Source organism: Macrobrachium nipponense, chromosome 2 (genome assembly GCF_015104395.2).
Source record: "Macrobrachium nipponense isolate FS-2020 chromosome 2, ASM1510439v2, whole genome shotgun sequence".
In the NCBI taxonomy this organism is placed as follows: Eukaryota; Metazoa; Arthropoda; class Malacostraca; order Decapoda; family Palaemonidae; genus Macrobrachium; species Macrobrachium nipponense.
In genome coordinates, this window is record NC_087201.1 from 28148964 (window position 1) to 28159253 (window position 10290).

Below are 10290 nucleotides of genomic sequence, written 5' to 3' on the forward strand. Positions count from 1 at the left end.
GCATTTTTCTATTCCAAACTCCATCCTGATGTCCCCAGATACAATCCTTACAGTCTGGATTAGGGTATCTATTTCCTTGATGCTCTTACCATACAGCTTGATGTCGTCCATGAACATCAGATGGTTGATTCTGTTGCCTCTTTTCTTGAGTTGGTACCCGGCATCCATCCTCTGTAGTACTTTTGTCATGGGAATCATGGCTACTACGAAGAGTAGTGGGGACAGTGAGTCGCCCTGGAAGATCCCTCTCCTGATATTATTATTATTATTATTATTATTATTATTATTATTATTATTATTATTATTATTATTATTATTATTATTATTATTATTATTATTATTTTGTTGTAAATTTTTGAAGTATAAATTCAAAACTAATTCGAAAATATATTATTACTGAAAGAAAAAATTACTGCTTGCATTTTCAACTATATTTTCTACAGAAAGACGACTTCTCTTTCCTTCCTTTGTTCTTTTTCTTTCATTATTTCTTTCTTTCTTTCTTCTTTTGCATTCCAGCGCCATATGTTTTTATTTCCGGTAATCTAACGTGTATACTATTTACGATAATCGACTTTTATGAAATTTTTTTCTGAGTTATCCTCGTCATATTCTAACGACCCCTTCGTGGCGTATCTACTTCGTATCCAGCTTAAGTCTCTACAGGTGATATTTTGCCGAGTGCCACAAGCCCTTTAATCCACTAAATTCCAAATAAATTACGTGGCAGACACCCATACCATAGCTTACCATAGCCACTTTTCTGCCAAAACAGATACTGCCTATCAAACCTCTTGGAGTTTTTTCATAACATGCTTGGTATTTACGACGGTAGTTGAGCAATAGATATACTCTACTTTGATTTCCAAAAGGGCCTTGACAAAGTTCCACACAAGAAACTAATAGCAAAAGTTAGAGGTTTAGGAATTGTAGGAGAAATAGCAGACTAGATCGAAGACTGGCTAACTTATAGAAGACAGAGAGTTGTAATATATATATATATATATATATATATATATATATATATATATATATATATATATATATTTATATATATGAATATATATATATATATATATATATATATTATATATATATATATATATATATATATATAATATATATATATATATATATATATATATATTTGCTGAAGATTTTAAGCCAAAACCATGGAAAGTTAAGATTTCTTATAATAAGATTCATTCATCCTTGTCTATATGCAAGTTGCTCCTTTGAACTGAAAGCCTCCATTCTCTAGAAAAGTTATCTTTGCTCCCATTGACAGTCCTGAATTTAACCCCCACAGGGAAAATCCGGATTGGGGGTGGCGCTTACCAGGAGAAATTTTAAAAGGGGCAGGAACCCAGCGGCTCGCCCTCAAAAGCACCTCAGAACTAGGAGAGCTCAGAAGCTCCTCAGACATTGCCCTGGAAACACCACTTCACCCCTTTTGCTCTCCTTGCCTCCTTTTGGGAAATCCCAAGTATTTTTATACTTCCATAGTGCACAGAAATATCAGCAGATAAGAAGACTACCAAGCCCAGGATTTCCAGGTACTGTGAGAGTAAATTCCAGTTCAGCCCGGGAATTGTTTTGCCTTTTGTCCGTATTTCATTTCCATTCTTCCAAGGTGACTTCCCCCCTCCATTGTTTAGCCTCTCATTCCCCCAATCTTGGTTCAATGCTGTGATTACTCCCCTTGTGATACTAGTAAACATCCCCTAGTTAATTCAAGCAATGTAATGGTTCCTTCTGTAAACTGTAAACTCCCAGTCATTTCCATTCCCTCAGAGTGGTTTGTAAAATTTTTTGATTGAAAGAAAGTAGTGTGTAACGCTCGTCCACATGTTTCCTCGCCTCAGTTCTTATGCTAGGATACAATCTCTTTGCAGACAAACACCGTGCCTGATTGTGGAAGAATTTTGGAACCCTTTGGAATAAACTTTGCATTTCAATAACCTGTTTGCGCAAAATTCTGAACTCCTTGTCTGGTTGCCCAGCCATGTGTTTCCGGTGGATCGACAATCAACCACCTTATTAGTTCCTGGACCTATGTAAATTAATGTAAATATAGGGCATTTAAAACAGCTTTTATGTAAATTCCTCATCCCTCAGTATTATCGGCCTTCTGCCAAAGTTTTTTCTCTTCTCTTTGTTCAAGGCCAATTGTTCTTAGTGTCAGATTACATTTTTCAGGAGTGAACGAGCAATTCAGACAATATATATATATATATATATATATATTATATATATATATATATATATATATATATATATATGTACACACACATATATATATATATATATATATATATATATGCATGTATACAGTTATCGATATGGATAATTCGTATGTATAACATATATATATATATATATAATTTGTATGTAATTATAATTATTAATAAATATATATTATTAAATTATAAATATATTAATTATTAATATTATTTATATTATATTTCTATTATTATTATTATTTTTTTTTTAAATTATTATTTTATATGTATTTTTTTTTTGTGTGTTTGTGTGTATGAAGTAAATTGATAACTCAAATAAAGGACTGAGTTTTTAACCATGTGAAATTCATTTTATCTTCATAACGCAATGCAGTTCGTAAATAAATGACATTGGCGAGTGATTTTTGCTTTACTTCCATTAATATATTAGTCAATTTCTTAATTTCAATAACTAGCCTGTATAAACCGAACGTAGAAACAAACACGGAAAAATAAAGATAAAAATATAAAACAAAAATAAAAATAAAAAAACACAAAACAAGATCTCTGTTGTCTGCCATATGTAAATGTCCTGATCATGTGAGATCATTTTAATACGTGTTGGCGTTTATGAGCAAAAAACCAGCTTTATACATCTTACCTTTTTTTTTTTTTCCTTATCACCGCGGCAGCTCGCCGTGATTGTTTTGCCAACAACGCGTTAGCAACGGCCTCTGTTAATTACCGATCAGGTCGGTTCATCATCTTCGTGCTAATCCTAACTACCGAAGCGGAATATTACGTATATTTTTTTCATCATCATTATTATACGTACTTATTTAGATATTGAAGATTTTGCTTCAGAATATGTTGTTTGTTCTATATTGTAGTTAGCAGTAGGGGTTTCTTGAATAGAAATATTAACTACGTGATTTCTCTCTGTCTTTATATCTCTGCGTGTTTGTGTTTGTGTGCGTGCGTTTTATACACACGAATACACACACACACACACACACACACACACACACACATATATATATAATATATATATATATATATATATAGATAATCATATATATATATATATATATATATATATATATATTATATATATATATATATATATAAATATCACACACACACACACGTATATTCACAAGCATTAAGTTGCAAATGTCGTTCCATATCCAATTCCCCCTACATTGGTAATATAGCAGAAGGGGGAACCCGTATATTCCCCTTCAGCGATATTCCCGGTACAGAGAATTGGACATTAGACGCTTAACGTTAGCGAATACAAAAAAAAAAAAAAAAAAACTCACACAGTGTGAGGTAAAAATTCCTTGTAGTATATATATATATATATATATATATATATATATATATATATATATATATATGTGTGTGTGTGTGTGTGTGTGTGTGTGTGTGTGTGTGCGTGTGTGTGTAATTGTGTGCTACATGCTTAGTAAATATAATTTCAAATCCATTATATTATTGCGTACCAAAATATATTTTTCTTCGATATGAAATTTTGTTATTTTAAATTGCCTGTTATACAGTAGCCACCTCCTCACTTTCTCCGTTTTTACCTTTCGAAACTCGTATACTTCTCCTTCTGGCCTTTTGGGTGTATGACAAGGCTCTAAAAGGCGCTCGAAGCACATCACCCAAAGCCAAACTGGCTGTCCACCGGTACTCCGTGTCAAATTGGAGCTACCTGTTCAGACGGAAAATGTCTATAATTGAAATCATATTTGAACTGAAGATGACGCTGCATTCCAGGTGGCAAAGCGTGTTTTGAAATTGCATTTCCTACGAGAGTCTAATTCCAATTGCAGCGAATACGCGTTTTTCCCTTTTTTCAAATACAGCCAGGCACCTCACTGAAATTACGTTTGTGATACGGAGGTTTCTGGAAACTTAGTCTTTATAATGACATTTTTAGCGTTCCCTTCCCCCGACTCTTCCTCAGTTGGCTGGAACCAGCTCCTATTCCTTCTCTCTTACATCTCTCAAACAATGCTGTTTTCAGTATGAGTATTACGAGGGCATCCCGTTGGGCTTCGCATCTAAAATGCTTTTTTTTTTCTCTCTCTCTCTCAAGGCAAAACTGACAAGATATAATTTATTGATAAGCGTCGAGGTGGGAACTTAATACATTCATGGCCTGATATACATTTATTCATGGTGCTTGAAATCCTCGGCATGGAGACATTTTCATTTCATGATCTAAATTACCTTGATATTTTTATTTTCTGGCAATGGAAGGGACGAAAAGTTTTCACTTGTCGATTTCAGATTCCGCAGCCTTTGCATAAGACATATTTACACCTGATTATGGTGAGACAAAGATGGTTTCGTCATCAGGCAAATTCCCTAATGCTTCAACGGGAAAAATTGAGTTGCCACATCTGACTTCTCTAAAGTTTTATGCTTATCACACGGTAGGTCAGCGTTGCATTTTTATTCTGTTGAGGTCAACTATCCTTGGATTGCATTGCTCAGACTCCCAGTTTTAAAGCTCTTTCACCGCTTCTGTGTTCTCTCATGCTTTTAGCCTTACTCTCTCTCTCTCTCTCTCTCTCTCTCTCTCACACACACACACACACACATCCCATTGTGGTAACTTCTTTACATACAAGATAAGTGATGTGATACATGGAATAAACTGCCACCAGAAGTTGTAAACAGCAACAGTGTGGATGAGTTTAAAAGAAAGCTAGACAAAGTCATTAGGACACTATGATAAGTGAGCACACAATGTCTCCTCGGATGGACTAACAAGTCTTTGAGACATCCTAATCCTTGTAACTCCTCGTAACTCTCTCTCTCTCTCTCTCTCTCTCTCTCTCTCTCTCTCTCTCTCTCTCTCTTCATCGGCTTGTTATCCCTATATAAACTGTAATTTGCGCTACACAAGGAAATCAAATTATTTGTTTCTTCACCGTACGCCTAAGAAGTGCATCTTGTACGGTAACAAACTTTTTATGTCTAGATTATAGCAAAGTAAACTATTGCGCAATGTCAGTCATCAAATTGTACCATGATTTTTAAATTCTTTCATATTCGTGTGAATCCTTTTTCATTGCCTTGCAGAATAGTGAAGTATTTCTTCCTCTGTCATCTATTTGAGATACATTTGCCTGCATAATATGCAAAGGATCGCTCGCAAGAGGGTTTTCCATTATTTCTGGTTTCGGAAGGTGTGGTTGAGAGGCTTATGGAAGGGGAAGTATCATCCGGTCACACATAATGTTCGTACTATCTATATTATTGTAAGTCACCTTTTCCCTTCTTAGGTATCAGCAATCTACAAGTATGTTTGCCATTGCATGTGGACTCCATTATTAAACAATATCATTTGCTATTTTAAAATAATTTTCTAATGAATTTGAAATAGCATCAAAGTTATTCCAATGCGACTACGGTGAGATATCACTATCAATGAAACAATAAGTCGTGGTAGAAGAGTGTGTTGTCCTGCTTGGAAACTTTAAACCCTGCCGGCGAATTATTCCTTCGGGATCCTCTCTCCAATCCTTAGCCCTCTGTTATTACCATCACTGTCATGACGTGGTCCCTAGGACTTACCGTCACCTCGAGTTGGCAATAAAGAATCTTATTGCCATGAGCTGCGCATGAGTGTTCTCGAACCTTCTTCTGGGAATTGTGGGTTAATCTCAAAGTGCTTATTTTACACAATGCTGGCCCGCTCCTTCAATATCATTCAGGCCTATTATTGCGTTGTCAGGTGGAGAAGACTGAAGCTATTTAAACGTTGCATTGCCGCCTACATCCCAGGACACATTTTCTAAAAGGGGCAGATTAGTAGTTGTAAAGCATGTTGCAGAAAATATGACCTGCATGTTACACATAGCATCTCTTTCAACAGCTTATATTCATTCATAAATGGTGTTGCTAAATTCTAAGCAGTGCATTCACGCGCAGGATTTAGATGTCAGTTCCGTCTTGAAAGCTGCAAGGCAGCAACAGTAGCTGTTGTTGTTTTCCTAGATCTTACTCCGCTGAGGAAATGCATCAACTGGTCCCCCTCTGCAGTCCCCGATTCCTCCGGGCTCCGAAGACCCCATAATTTCCGCTTGATGGGCGTCCAACAAGGTCTCCGAAGTTTGTTTCATAGACGGACAACTTAGGTGAACTTCAGATAACGGCCTTGTTTACATTGCTCCAATAAAGTTGTTCTTGGGAATCTTTCCGTTCACGCTGGAAAGGAAGTTTGCCAATGGTAATAGTTCTCTGTTGCTCGTTTCCTAAAATTCTTCTTGTTGGGAGAGAGAGAGAGAGAGAGAGAGAGAGAGAGAGAGAGAGAGCATTTTAAGTTAATTGAAGAAAACAGATCAATTACCACTCTATGTTTCTACCTAACATCAATATAATCATAATTAAATGCATGTATACTGGTGAGAAATGAAATACTTATAAAAATTTTAAATAAAAAAATTTATTATCCAACTCAAAATTTATAAGTGAAATTCAAATATCAGGGAAAATTACTGTTACTTGAAAACAAAGTAAAGTTCAATTAATTCTTGAATCAATTCAGTAAAATTAAATCAAAATTAATTTATCACAAACTTCAAGAAAATTAATTCAATCAAATTCAAAAGTGTTAGGCAATACTTAAAATTTGGAAATTAATTCATAAGCGCTAAACAACAACAAAACTTGAAAAGAATTCTAAGTGCAAATTAATTCACAAGTGTTAAATTCAATTAAATGTGCAATGACCAAGTAATGAAAATAACTAAGTTAATTAAATTGGGAACGCAAATGAAAACAGAAAAATTTGGAAAATACCAAAATTGCTAAAAGTATTAATCACACAGAATATAAAATAAAAACACACACTTCAATAAGAAAATGAATAAATGCACAATACAAAAAAAATCACTTCAAATGAAAAAAACAAAAAACACAAAAATTTGCAATGTGTAAAAATGGAAATCTTTTCACTCAAACCATTGTAACCATTAGTTATTAGTTCTCTAAACCATCGTAACCAATAGTTATTAGTTTCTTACCAAACCACCGACTATTAGTTATTAGTTCTCTAAACCATTGTAACCAATAGTTATTTGTTGCAACTAATAAAAATATAACACACTTTACCTTCTTGGCATACCAATTTTCTTTCTTTGCTGCAGCTTGTTCAAAAATTCACCACAATTCACAAAAATAGGCGCCATTACACACTAATATAATGTTTGTTCAGATTCCACAAAACACTAAATAATGCTAAATAAACTCAAAGAAATATCAAATTTGAAATCTACAAGTTACGAGTGACCAATTTACGTTACATTAATATAATCTCAAGTATGTCGAGGGGGAGAGAGAGAGAGAGAGAGAGAGAGAGAGAGAGAGAGAGAGATGGTAAACGCTTTGAGGATTTAAGCCCGAATGAATTCTTTCAATTCGTACTAGAGCTGGGCAGTGGATCTGGCACAAAACGTTTTCGGCAATGAAAAAGATGATGCAATTCTTCCTAGAAGCTTCTAAATAGTGACATAACTTTACAGAAAAACATGAAATCTGCACGTGGCATTCGGCAAAGATGAACGTGCACGAAACGAGTGTACATTCATGTACGTACCAGCTCAACAAAGACACGTACCCGATCGAGATAGAAACCAAGCGATAATTAAAAACAACACGGAGACTTGAGTTCCTCCAATCTCAAGGCAATGAAAAGTTGCTGAAACAATTCTAGCTTCGAACGGACAAAGATAATCTCTCTCTCTTTTCATACTACGTTATATGCTCTTTTAAATTATGTTATATGAAATCTGAACACACATTTTAAACATCCTATCTCTAAGCTATCTAGGAAACTGAAAAAATTTTCCCAAAATTCTTTACATAACATTTTATACAGTCAAAGAGGGGATATATGCGTTTTGAAAGTAGCAAAATATAATATATATATATTTATATATATATATAAATATATATGACTGGTAAAAATGTTCTGTAACAACAGAATTCCATCTAATAAAAGGAGCCCATCAAAAACACCAAAATATAGAGAAAAAAGTACTATATTTCAGAGACTGCTGTCTCCCTCTTCCCTGAAGAGGGAGACAGCAGTCTCTGAAATATAGTACTTTTTTCTCTATATTTTGGTGTTTTTATGGGCTCCTTTTATTAGATATATATATATATATATATATATATATATATATATATATATATATATATATATATATACACATACACATACATGCATTTATGCATTTCGTGGTTCATTTAACGTAGTAAACTTTTGTTTATTATTTACTGTACTACATTTTTCACTCATTCTTTTGAGCCTCGAGTTCATGGCTAGAGTTTTATTTCTTTATTTTATTATTCTTTTTTTCGTGCCTCCCCACAGAAGAATGTTAGTTGATAAATGGTTGTCCGCCCATGAAAAGTTCTCTTTATTTTTATATACCCGAGTTTGGTTGGTTTGGTCTTCCGGCCCTCCTGCATAGAAAAGTTCTCGACCTTATTCACTGCTTGGTCTTCAGTTGATTTACTTCTAGCTTCAAGTGGGCGTGTCTGTTTTTGTTACGTCAGTGTCACTGGACGCTCGCACCCCATCCCCTATCATCCTGCAAACAGCCATTGATTCCAGATCTCCCGAGGGCCGTTAGGTGGCCTTCTGGTCACGGAGAAGCGTAAGCACCTGATTCTGTGCCTTCTGTATATTCAGAAAATTGACTCATTCCCCTGAAGGTTGAGCAATAGTGCCAATTATACCGTGATAAACTGCTTTGGTGCGAAGAGTATTATATTGTTTTTGTCCGGAGTGGGGAATGTATTAAATGGTGTATCACGGTGGATATTGTGTTAACAATAGATTAAAGATATGCTTCTTGTTTTAGTCTTCCTCCTCCTCAATACTTTCTCTCTAATTATCGTCTACGTGACTGTTATCTGTGGGATGGAGGGAGACTTGTAGCTAAAAGTGTTGATGCCCTCAGCCAATAATTCGAGGACTCGTGTGAATGATCTATCGTAATAAAATCACCCATTGACGTTAGAGGTTGCAAAGACTCCCTCATTCAAGTGTATTTTACTCTTTGTATTGCTGGTAAATCTTACTCTTTAGCTCACAAGATATTGCAGTAGGGGAAATGTTTAAAAAGCCTCGAAAGAGCCTGGAAATATTATGCAAGGTTAAGGCAAAAAAGAAGGCTTTGTTGGACAGTAACCTTTTAGGAGAACAGCGTTCCTGACGATATATAAATATATGTATATATATATATATATATATATATATATATATATATATATATATATATATATATATATATATATATATATATATATATATATATATATGTATATATACTATATATATATATATATATATATACATATATATATATATATATATATATGTATATATATATATATATATATATAAAGGTTTTTTTGCCACGAAGGAAAAAAATATATGCCTCAGTAAAGGGTCCGGATAGGACCGAAAGTACTCGGCCAACTCGTTTTTTCATTTTTTTCCTTCGTGGCAAAAACACCTTTATTTATACATAGCATCACGTTTTATATACTTCGTGATCAAGTTATTCATATACATATATATTTATATATATATACATATACATATATATATATATATATATATATATATATATATATACATATAATATATATATATATATATATATATGTGGGTGTGTGTGTATATGTATAAAGTTATAATATATGTATATATAAATAATATAAATATATAATATATATATATATATGTATATAAATAAATGAATTATATATATATATATATATATATATATGTATATATATATATATATATATATATATATATATATATATATATATATATATATATATATATGTATGTGTGTGTGTGTGTGTGTGTTTGTGTGTGCGTGTGAGTGTGGTTATGTGTCTTGTTATAACTGAGTGAAACTAGTGAAAGTCATTTAATCTACCGAAATAAAACGATCAGAATGAAACCTTAGATCCTTGATTTCTTAATCTGTCTGTGCGTGACTTCTCAGTGGAAAAACCATCCAAA